Here is an 11,766-nt window from a genome sequence, read left to right as displayed (position 1 = left end):
AGTGGTGCTGCGGGGGGGGTCCCTCGGGCGGAGGTTTGTGGAGGCTCTCCCGGTACTGGGCTACGCACGAGGTGGTGCAGGAGCGGGTCCGGGAGGGGATTACTCAATTTTGGCAAACTAATGGGGACACGGCTGACCCGCATATCCTTTGGGACTCCTTCAAGGCCTGGCTTTGGGGGGAATATGGGTTGCGCATTGCTGAGGTGCGTAGGGACTCTGAGAGATCTCTGGGGGAAAGAGAGGAGGAGGTACGTGTGCGGGAGGCAGCCTACGTGGCTGACCCCTCTTCTACCACTTACGGTCTCTGGCAGTGCGCCCTTCGAGAAGTCCATCTGGTGCGAGTTGAATTGACCCGTAAATCAATGTTATCCTCTGCCCAACGGGTCTATGAATATGGTAATAAAAATGGGAAGCTCCTGGCATGGCTGGCGAGGGGTTTTACCCCGTCAGTCCATATTAGTGGGATTAGAGCGCTGGATGGGGGACTCCTCTGATCTCCGGGAGAAATTACTGCTCGCTTCCGGTCCTTTTATGAAACCCTATACTCTTCCAGGGTGGATTACACAGCTGTTGAGCTGGGTTCCTATCTGGATCGAGTAGACTTTCCGGTGCTAGACGCTGAGGCCGGGAACACTTTGGAGGCCGACATTACCTTGGAGGAAGTGCAGGAGGCTCTTAGCCTCCTGCAGGCTGGTAAGACCCCTGGTGCTGATGGCATCCCCACGGAGGTCTATGTGGGTTATCAAGAAATTCTAGCCCCCCGTCTGGTCTCCCTGTTTGAGCACAGTTTTGCCCAAGGCTCTCTCCCGGAGTCTATGCGGGAGGCGGTGATCGTACTGGTCCCCAAACCTGGGAAGGACCCGGAGGATTGTGCCTCGTACAGGCCGATTTCCCTGATCAATGTTGATGCCAAAATTCTGGCTAAGGTGCTGGCCCGCAGGGTGGCGGGGGTGCTGGATGTGCTGATGCAGGCGGATCAGACGGGGTTCATGCCGGGCAAGGGAACTGATATTAACTTGCGGAGACTGTTCCTGAATTTAGTGGCGGACCATGTCGACCCTGGGCAGCGAGTCATAGCCTCCCTCGATGCCGCGAAGGCTTTTGACTCAGTTGAGTGGGGGTTCTTATGGGAAGTTCTCAGGCGGTTTGGCTTTGGCCCGAAAATTCTCACCTGGCTGGCTATGCTTTATCGCCTGCCCACTGCTCGGGTTCGCACCTCGGGTGGGGTCTCGGATTCTTTCCCGCTGCAGAGGGGTACTAGACAGGGTTGCCCTCTTTCGCCATCCTTGTTCGCTCTGGCTCTGGAGCCTTTGGCGATCCTGATTCGGAGCTCCCCCTCTGTGGTGGGCCTGCGGGTGGGTCCTCTGGAGGAAAAGATTTCCCTTTACGCAGATGACGCGCTGCTGTACTTACACGACGCGAATAATTCCCTGCGGGCTGCCCTTTAGATTTTTGATGAGTATGGTCGTTTTTCCGGGGTGCGTATCAATTGGTCGAAATCGATCTTGTTCCCTCTGGACCCGGGGGCTGAGGTGGCGGCCCCCCCGACCCCCCTGCGCTGGGTGGACCAATTTTGCTATCTGGGTATCGAGGTGCGACGGGATCCGGCCTCTTTTCGATCTCTAAACTTGGATCCCCTTGTGGCCCACCTTCGAGATAGGTGTGCCCTCTGGGCCTCCTTGCCCCTGAACCTTATGGGTAGGATAAATTTGCTTAAGATGATTTTTTTGCCTAAGTTTTTATATTTTTTTCGCAACAGCCCTGTCTGGCTACCCTTTTCCTTTTTCAAGATTATCGATGGCTGTGTGAGTTCCTTTATCTGGGCGGGGGAGTCTCCCCGCTTAGCTAGATCTACTCTGTGCCTGCCTTTGAGTTGCGGTGGACTTGCGATGCCTGACTACCAGACCTACTACTGGGCGGCGGTGCTGGTCACTGTTGGCTGGTGGTATGCGCAGTCGAGGGGTAACGCGGTGGTCTGTTTGGAGGCTGCTCTGGTGGGTTCCCTACAGGGACTTAGTAATCTAGTGTATAGGGGAATTAGGGCTTGCCCTCCTGCCCCTCAGTCCACCAGAGTGACGCTGCGGGTGTGGGTGGCGGCTAGACGCAGGTTTTTGTCTTCTACCCAGTGGTCGCCGGTGTGCCCCCCCCGCGCCCATAGCCGGATCCTCAGCTATGGGCGCGGTATGATGTACGGACTCTCCGCGATGTTTGTCCCGGAGGATCTGTTCTCTCCTTTCCCGACCTTCGTAGGGCGAAGGGCCTACCTGGCTGGATGTATTTCAGGTACCTCCAGCTGCGCCATGCACCTCGAGCTCAATTCCCTGTGACCATTACTCTGGGGATGGACCCGGTGGAGGAGCTGCTTGCCCATGAACTCTTGGCCAAGCCGCTTTCCTCTCTTTATTCTACTCTGCAATGCTCCCATTCTCCCAGAATGGATAAGTTGTGGGATATGTGGAAGGAGGACCTGCCTGGTCTTGAGAGGGACGATTGGGAGGATTGTTTTGAGACGGGCACCAAGTTGATGATTTCTGCCAGAGACCGTTTGATCCAAACCAAATTTCTACATAGAGTCTACTATACCCCCCAGAAGCTGCATAGGATTTTCCCTCAGAGATCTCCGAATTGTCCGCGTTGCCTTACCGGTGTGGGTACTTTCTTGCATATGTTCTGGGAATGCCCCAAGGTGGCCTTGTTCTGGGTACAAGTTTTCGATGTCATCAACCACAGGCTGGGCTTGGCTCTCCAGGTCTCACCGATTCTGGCCCTGCTGGGCATTACGGATGATGATCAGAGACCCAGACCCACTAAACTATTGATCACATATTTACTGTATTATGCCAAACGGGAAATTGTTTTGAAATGGATTGCTCCTTCTCCCCCCTCGGTGGTTTCCTAGGAGCACTCTATTGATGAGGTTTTGCCATTGTATAAGATGACTTACATGCTGCGAAATTGCCCTAAGAAATTTGACCGGGTGTGGCAGCCCTGGTTGGCCCCTTCGGGCTGATCGGGGTTGCACGCCTGCCTCCATTGCTGGTGCTTCTGGGCCTGGGGGCGTGGGACGGTGCTAGTTATGTTCTGTTTTACTAATGCTGTCATTGCTATTATCACTTTTTGTGAACTTTGTTGGCTGTTTCTTATTATGTAACTGCTGTCCAATTTTTTTTGAATGTGTCTTTCCAAATATTTCAATAAAGGAACCGTTTGAATTGTAAAATTACATCACATGTATGGCAGGAACACTAAAAGATAATGCATTTTGCGCTAAATATAGCACTGTAAATACGCATTACCTTTCAGTGTTCCTGCCATACATGTAATGTAATTTTAATGCTTCAATAAAAGACATCGAGGAGGGCAGCAATATTTCAGACTTTTGTATTGTCACTTGGTCGCACAGATGAGCTGTGCAGCACCTTCGATCCTTGCTCACAACACAAACCTGGAGTGGCATTAGCTTGGTCTTGTTTTCCGGCAGCCCCACTGCACCTGCTGTGAATGGGCCTTCTTTGCAAGATCAATGGATATTTTTTTACTTGTAGATGATGGGGTTGATTTTTTAAGGCCCCTTTAACACTGGTTCACATCAAAACTGAGCGCTTTTGCAGTGCTTTTGCAGCCCTTTTGAGGTGTTTGCAGTGCAGTGACTCATGAACTGCACCAAAAACGCTGTGGGGGTGTATTTGAGGCACTTCCCATTCATTTTAATAGGGAGGAGCATTTTTAGTGTGTTTTTTTAGCTCCCCAAACATGCTCCAAAGATGCGGCAAGCAGGATTTCTTTTACCGCACTGCAAGCACACCGCCCCAGTGTAAAAGCATTCCTTAAATTTTTCTTGAGCGACTGAAAAACTCTTGAGTGTGAAAGGGGCCTTAGCCTGGGTTCACATTATTGCAAACACAGACATCGCATTTGATTCGCAACGCATTGCTGTGCAGATCACATGTGATGTCTGTGTGATGCGATTTCAGCCATACAGTTTGTATGGCTGAGCTCACATCCCATTCGCATGAAAATGGTGCAGGAACCTTTTTTTTCCCCACACTGGAATCGGATGAACACCCATGCGATCGGATTCCTGACTGAATTCACAGTTCGTACTGAGATCTGCAAACTGATCTTGGGGTGTCATTACCTTTGTATTGACACCTGCAGTGGTTCGCAGAGAGCAGTGTGAACTGCCTGTGGGGAGATGTGATGCACTGGTTCCCGCATCGCAGTAGTGTGAACCCAGTCTTAAAGTGAGAGTGCACTATCTGGTGAAGCTGTGCATGGTAGCCAATCAGCTTCTAACTTCAGCTTGTACAATTAAAGGGGAAGTCCACCCTAACACTAAAATCTCTGAATCTACAGGCATCCACAATCTAAGTCTAACCTATCTAGCCCTGTAAAGAAGAAATCGCTATGTATACCTTTTTTTGAAGCAGCTCCGGTCCGGTCTCCAGGAGCGGAAGCTCTGCAGAGGAGACAGTTGACAATGGCTGGAAAATGAATGGGAAGTGACCAGTGTTGGGGGTAACATGTTACAAAGTAACGGATTACAGTAACTACATTACTTTTTTTGGTAACAAAGTAATGTAACTAGTTACAATACTAATATTGGTAACTACACTACTTTACAAAGCTATAGGAAGTAACTACACTACTTTACTAGGCTATAGGAAGTAACTACACTACTTTACTAGGCTATAGGAAGTAACTACACTACTTTACTAGGCTATAAGAGGTAACTACACTACTTTACTAGGCTATAGGAACGCGCTTTCCTGCGTTACCCAAGCCATGCGATACAATCGTTATTTCGAAGAATAGAGAGGGATGAAGTTTATGACTTTTTGTTGCACTTTATGTTTTATTCTGTTTTTTCAGGTTTTGTTCTCATGTTTCCCAAAGCCTGTGTTTATACAATAAACTCTATGTAGAAAGAGTGTCATGTATCTTCTTCTACACGGTCAATTAAGAAAGAGGAACGTAAAGTAATAAGTAGTGAAGTTACTTTTCAAATGCAGTAACTAGTAAAGTAATCTCGTTACAATTTACATAAGTAACTAGTTACATTTTTTGAGTAACTACCCCAACACTGGAAGTGACGTCATCAATAGACTTACTATGGGGCTTCCGTTGTTGGCTGCCTTATCTGCAACCGCCTCCACAGTGAAGCTCAGCATGGGACCAGACCACTCAGCATGGGACCAGACCGGACCAGCTTCAAAAAAGGTGTGTATACCAATTTCTTCTTTACAGGGCTAGATAGGTTAGCCTTAGATGGTGGATGTCTGTACATTTAGAGATTTTAGTGTTAGGGTGGACTCCTACGTTAAGCTTTGGCAAAAAAAAAAAAAAAAAAAACATGGAGGCTAAATGGCTTCTATGCAAAGCTGCACCAGATTTTCCAGTTTTGGTATATAAGAAAAATAATGGAGCCACCACATCTAAGGACTGCAATGCATTACAATTTTTGTTCTTGAGTTCAGATTGATTGGCTTTTTGTATCACTAAGATTTCCAGTTAGTTTATGACTTCAGCTTTCACTTTTGTGAATTAATCCAAAAATCATTGATCATAATGAAGAAGATATTAAGCAGGCATTCAATTCTCTTTGAGCTTGAACAAACATGCCCCCATGTAATGTTATTAAAAAAAAAAAAAAAAAAAGCTTTAAATATAAATTCTGCTTCTAATTAAGCTATGTTTATTTGAGATTGTTGGCCCCAATCATGTTTCGGGTAATTTAAAATCATTGACGTGCAAACTAGCTCATCCTTAAATGTTTGAAACATAAAACTGGGTCATAGCAACCAGACAGCACCATATTTTCTGAGTCAATGACCTGATACATGTATAGAAAGAAGAAATATTCAGTTTAATTTGCTGTGTGCTTGATCCAAGTTTGTAACTCAGAAGTGTTAATTTTACATCATTAGCATTTTCAGGAAATGAGAAATTGCAGCCTAAATAGTTATTATTATTATTATATGGGATTTATATAGCGCCGACAGTTTACGCAGCGCTTTACAACTTGAGGGTAGACAGTACAAATACAATACACTTTAATACAGTAGGAATCAGAGGGCCCTGCTCGCTAGAGCTTACAATCTAAGAGGGAGTTATATCATAAAAGGTGTACTTTAAAGCCCAACTCCAGGCCCCATGCTCTATCCCCCAGTTGATACTCCTTATGGCCACCCCCTGTGATGTTTTTGCTATTTATTTGTTTATTTTTAAAATTTGCTGTTTTCAAGTGTCTCCAGGCTGGGAAGATGAAGTCCTTCTCTTTTCGAAACTAGGCATCCTCAGTAATCTAGAAAATGTTGTTGACATGATGAGGACAGTGCCTCTTTCTGCATCGGTACTTTCTGCATCCGGTGTAGGTCCATGATGCTCTGCACTAACAGAAAAATCCTTAGTCAGGGCTTTTTTTCAGGGGGAACGCGGTTCCAGTACTGACACTTTATTCACGCCACTTCATTCACGTACTGGCTAGGGGTGCTGGGATGTGCTGCAGGGTCTATTGATGATGGCTTCTGGGGGATCCATCAAGGGGGTCTATTGTTGCTGGGGTTAAATTGTTGCTGGGAGGAATCTACGGTTCAGAGAAGGGTTTACTGTTGCTGGCTCCTGGAAGGTGTATTGATGCTGGCTGCTGGGAGCGCTATTGTTGCTGGCTGGGCCTATTGTTACTGGCGGGGTCCCTTGTTGATAGGATGAATTTATTGTTGCTGGGGGTATTGTTACTGGCAGGGGTCTATTTTTACTGGCACCTATTCTCTAAAGGAAAAAAGCCCTTTCCCTAGTATTCCTGAATAAGACTGAGGATATCATGGAGTGAAGAAGTGGAACTGTGAGGGACAGCTCCGGATTAAAAGGTGACAATTGCAGTCTGAGATATCTTTTTTGTTTACTTCCTGGGGGATCATAAAAATGAGTTTAGAGTTTGGCTTTCAGATGTCACATTAGTTGGGTATCAATTATAATAACTAATGCAGTGACATAGTGAAACATGAAGTAGCAAGACAAAGCGCCATTGCAAAAATATTGTTGGCAAAATTACCATCAGTACTGGGGTTATTTCTTTAAATAGTTTAATGGTTTCAAAGTATCAGAATTTACAGAAAAGAATACACAAAACCAGTAAACATGAAAACAGAAAAATATATTTTTTTAGCATTACAACATGAAAATTGATTTAAAGTAGAACCACAATCGACAATTGTATTTTTTTGTGAGGTAATACAAACTCTGATTTAATAAGAGTGGCAGTACCCATTACAGGAGCGTTTAGCAACCTATGACCTACCTCCAACATAGGATAGTAAAGAAAAACATCAGTTAAGGTATCATTAATCTTCTTTGTACTACTTTACGTCCTCTTAATCTTTTTGTTTTGTTTTGTTTAGCGTGTGAGCACCTGAAATCTCTTTGCTTATATTTTTGAACTAGAGTACCTCCAACTCCTCCATAGTTGGGTTTGGATGTCTCTGCTTTTGATCCAGGCAATAGTTTCTGCAGTGAGTAGCATGATGTGGTTCTTTATACAAAGACCCTTGTGTCACAATCTTAGCCTAGTAAAGTTTACAAGTATTTGGTAATATCCGAAAACTAATATATTTGTGAGTTAACAGCTTTTTTAGGGTGTTTCCCTACAGTGAAGAATGCTCAAACAAATGCTGAAACAGTCAACGGATTTGTCATCCATCTTTACTGTTTCATGTTACTCGTTATCATTTTTATAACATAAACTCCAATTATTGAAGGTGTCAGAACTCCTAGTATTTTATGGTCCTCTAATGCTTTTGGGTAAGTTACGAGTTACATACAAGGACCACTTTATATTCTACACAGATAGGTTTTTGGTTTAAAAAAATTCCATGATTTGCCAGGATTCGTGATCTCACACTTACCCTGAAGCATATCCGGAAGTGGAAAAAGCAGCTTGATGAGACCTTGGTTTGCTTGGGCCTTGAAGTGAGATATTTCCAGTGCTGGTACATTAGGACATTTTCACAACTTGCTTGCACTTTTTTTTAAAAAAATCCAGAACCTTTAAAAGTACAGTAATGTGTGAAGTCTCCATTCCCTATCTCTGTATGAGGGAAGTTAACTGATCCACCCAGCCTTGTGAAACCAGAAATTGCTATAGCCCTGGTTCTGTGGTTGGTATACCCAAAGGACCTTGCCAAACTAAGATGATGACACTCTAATTTGGAAATATGGGAGCCTTCACTGGTTCTGTCTGGAGGAGTCTAAAGCAAAGGATGACTTTTTATTGACCCTTTTAATCGATCAGGCTAATCTAAACTAACTTCAGTTTTGCCAACATTTTGGCAGGTTGACTTACTCTCCTGCTTGTCTTGCCTCTCACTAGATCCAGCGATGAGATCTCTTTGTTTGCCTTCCTGGGTCTAATGACCATTACCATATGGCTTTAAGCTTCTTGTATTTTCAGTTCAACATTTACTGAAAATTTAGTAAGAGAAGAAAATTTATATGGGAGATCTGCAAACCCTATGGAGATCTCAAACCTAGAATCCCAAATATATAAGAAAGAAGTGAATTCTTCAACTTAGGCTTCATGTACACTGGCCTACATTTACTGCGGCCTCTGGAAAACGTGGCAAAATCGTGCTGCGATTTTGCAGCGTTTTGCGTTTTCTCAGGGTCAAAACATTCCTATGCTGAACGCGATTCTTCCGCGTTCAGGAGAGGGAGGTTGAAGCTCACCTATACGTGGCAGCTCTTTAACTCTGCTAAAAGCCTATGTGTACATTGACACATAAGCTTTTATGGAGTTGAGTTTAGGAGCTTTGGCAAAAAAATGTTCAGCAGGGACTGGCCAAGATTCGAACCATGTATTGGCAGGCTGAATGTACCCAAGTTGGTTAAACGATTAACTTGGGTACAACTAGCCTGTCAGATTTTACATGCAATTATTGCTAGAGGGTATAATAGCCGCTAGCAGTTATCACTTGTTTTCTCCCAGAGGGGGAGGCGAGGGGAGCCGTCCCCACTGGGAGAACACAATGGCTCTGCAGGAGGGATTCCCCCATTAACACTGACTGTATTTATAGGGGAATCAATTGATTTTCTTTCCTGCAACCCATAGTTGCAGGAAAGAAAATCACTCCATCTATGGCCGGCTTTACTCATCCACCCAAAACTGAAATATCATTCTAGACTGGAGTGACCCTGTAGGATCACTATCATACACCAAAGGTCCTTAAGAGCATTCTTAGAGAGAATCTTATCTGTACCTCTAATATGTGTGTTCCCTGCTTTTTATTTTAGTTTTTAACTTTAGTGTTTCTTTGGTTTTGTGTTTCTGTCTGTCCTTTGGCAATTACTAATCTCTTCTTAGTTCTCTCTTATGTATACAACTGGAAAAATACAAGTATTTAAGAAGTAAAATAATCAAGAATAAATGGTTCAGTTAAGACACTTCTGATTCCCCAACTATATTAAAATACACCATATACACATATACAGTATTTCATAAGCATCCAACCTTCAAAGAAATAATTTGAATTTTTATTTTTTTTACAAAAATATCTTCTGTTCTTTAAAAAAAGAGGTGTTTTATACAGAATTATTTGTATCTGTTATTCTGTGTTTAGATTAGAATTAGTAGTAAAGAGCCTGATAACAAAAGGGCAAATTCCAGTGAAACCAATTCGGAGACTGGCTATGCCAAAGCATAATTTATACTTGAAGCTTCTGATGTTGTAATGTCTTATTATGAAGTTACCTCCATGCGTCTGTCCTCTAACACTCCTTGTCAGTCCCCACCGTACAATTATCCACTACAATTTTTCTCTTCCAGAATACCACATATTCAACACCCATAGTATATAAGGTACCACAGTCTGTTCACCCACAAGAAAGCCACAAATTCAAAGGTAATGTCAATATTCCCATCCCACACTTTCCCCGAATGAGGCTTTAGGAGTAGCAGATGCTGAAGCAACAACCAGCTGGAACTGGAGACATCATAGATCTAATGCACATATTCACCAGCACACCACAGCTCATCGAATAGTGTCCAAATCTTTACTGAAGAACGATCACATCACAGAGGACATAGTGCAACATTTTGGAGCCATGCAGGACCTCTTCGTCGGGCATGTGATCACACTCCGAAATGTTGCACCATGTTCTCTGTGATGTGCTCGTTCTTCAATAAAGATTTTAATGCTATTCGATGATCCGTTCTTTACTGACGAATATGTGCATTTGATCTACAAGCTCAAAGGTGTCACAATATAATTGTGCATGTAAGTTAATATAATTGTGCACAATGACATCAACACATAGCATTTGATGTCATTGAGTATTATTTTATTGGTGCATTGGAGAAAATAAGATAGTAAGAAGTCGGCCATATGGACCCCACAGGATCAGAGGCCTGTAACTCCTGTTTCCTACCATCTCTTCAGGACATACTTCTGGATCTTACTCCGCTCCACTCTACCTTCTCTTCTGTCCACGGGGGAATTGTCAACCCTTGCTATGGGCAGCACAGGAAATCCAGGAACGCCTGCACACAACCCTGCTAGACTAGGGACATGAAGATAAGAAAAAAAGCCCTTACAATGACTAGGTTTCACTGAAGTTCCCCTTTAAAGGATAGCTTCAGTGGAGTATTTAAAATCTAGTAGGCCCTGGGTTGTACTCAATACTCAATACAGGCTCCTTCTACTCCCATCCTACATTGCTTGTTTGACAGCACGTAGAAACATCATAACTCTAGATTTATATATTAAACCTAAATTACATCTCAGTTTATGTAAAAGGACACTTATAAAAATGTACAGATCTACTGAGTACCCTACATGGCTAAACGTGTGTGGATTCCTGATTATACAACTTACTGTATATAGGCTTGTTCGATATTCCATTCCATAATCATGGGCATTATTATGGAGTTGGCCCCTCTTTGCAGCTTCAACAGCTTTCACTATCCTGGTCAGGCTTTCCATAAGATTTTTGAATGAATCTGTGGAAATTTGTGTCCATTCAGACGAAAGAGCATTTTAAGGTAAAGTACTGATGTTGGATAAAAAGACCTGGCTCTCAATCTGCATTCCAATTTGTTCCAAAGGCTTTCAATAGGGTTGAGTTCAGGGCTTAGAGTGGGTCACTTGAGTTCCTCCACAACTCATCAAATATAACATACTATTTTAAGAGTTTTATATCTCATAACGTATATGAAAAATTGGTTCATGCTGGGAGCCACATGTGTAGACTGTCTTATGTTCTTAACATATGTCTTGGAAATTTGTAAATATGTAAAACTTCCTAAAAAATTATTTAAAAAATATATATATTTTTATGGAGCTGGAACAGAAAAGAACTACAATTTTTGCATGCTGTAGCATTACTAGTACCCTTCACTGGAAACTGGAGGTGTGGCCAAACTTATGATTGGATATATAGTATAAGTTTAATGGTCAGATGTCCACAAAATGTGGCCATACGGTGAATATGGTGAATATATGGAATAAACATTTCTGTAGTTCAAAATCAGCTAAGCAGTTTAGATCTAATCTATTGCCCTTTAGTGGAGGCAACAGGGTTTACATTAGTAAGGCTGTTGTATTTGGTACTATAGTGATTACATTTCTGTGATGCAGCAAACTTAAGTGCTAAATTCCATGCGTATAGAGAAGCAAATTCTTGGTCAGGATCTTTATTGCACTGACAATGCTCTTCTCTAGTGGCCTCTGTGGCTTTGTTATGTAAAGTGCATGGCAGACATGGGGCAGTGAG

Source organism: Pelophylax lessonae, assembly GCF_965119305.1.
Source record: "Pelophylax lessonae genome assembly, chromosome: 13".
In the NCBI taxonomy this organism is placed as follows: Eukaryota; Metazoa; Chordata; class Amphibia; order Anura; family Ranidae; genus Pelophylax; species Pelophylax lessonae.
This window is presented reverse-complemented; position numbering follows the sequence as displayed.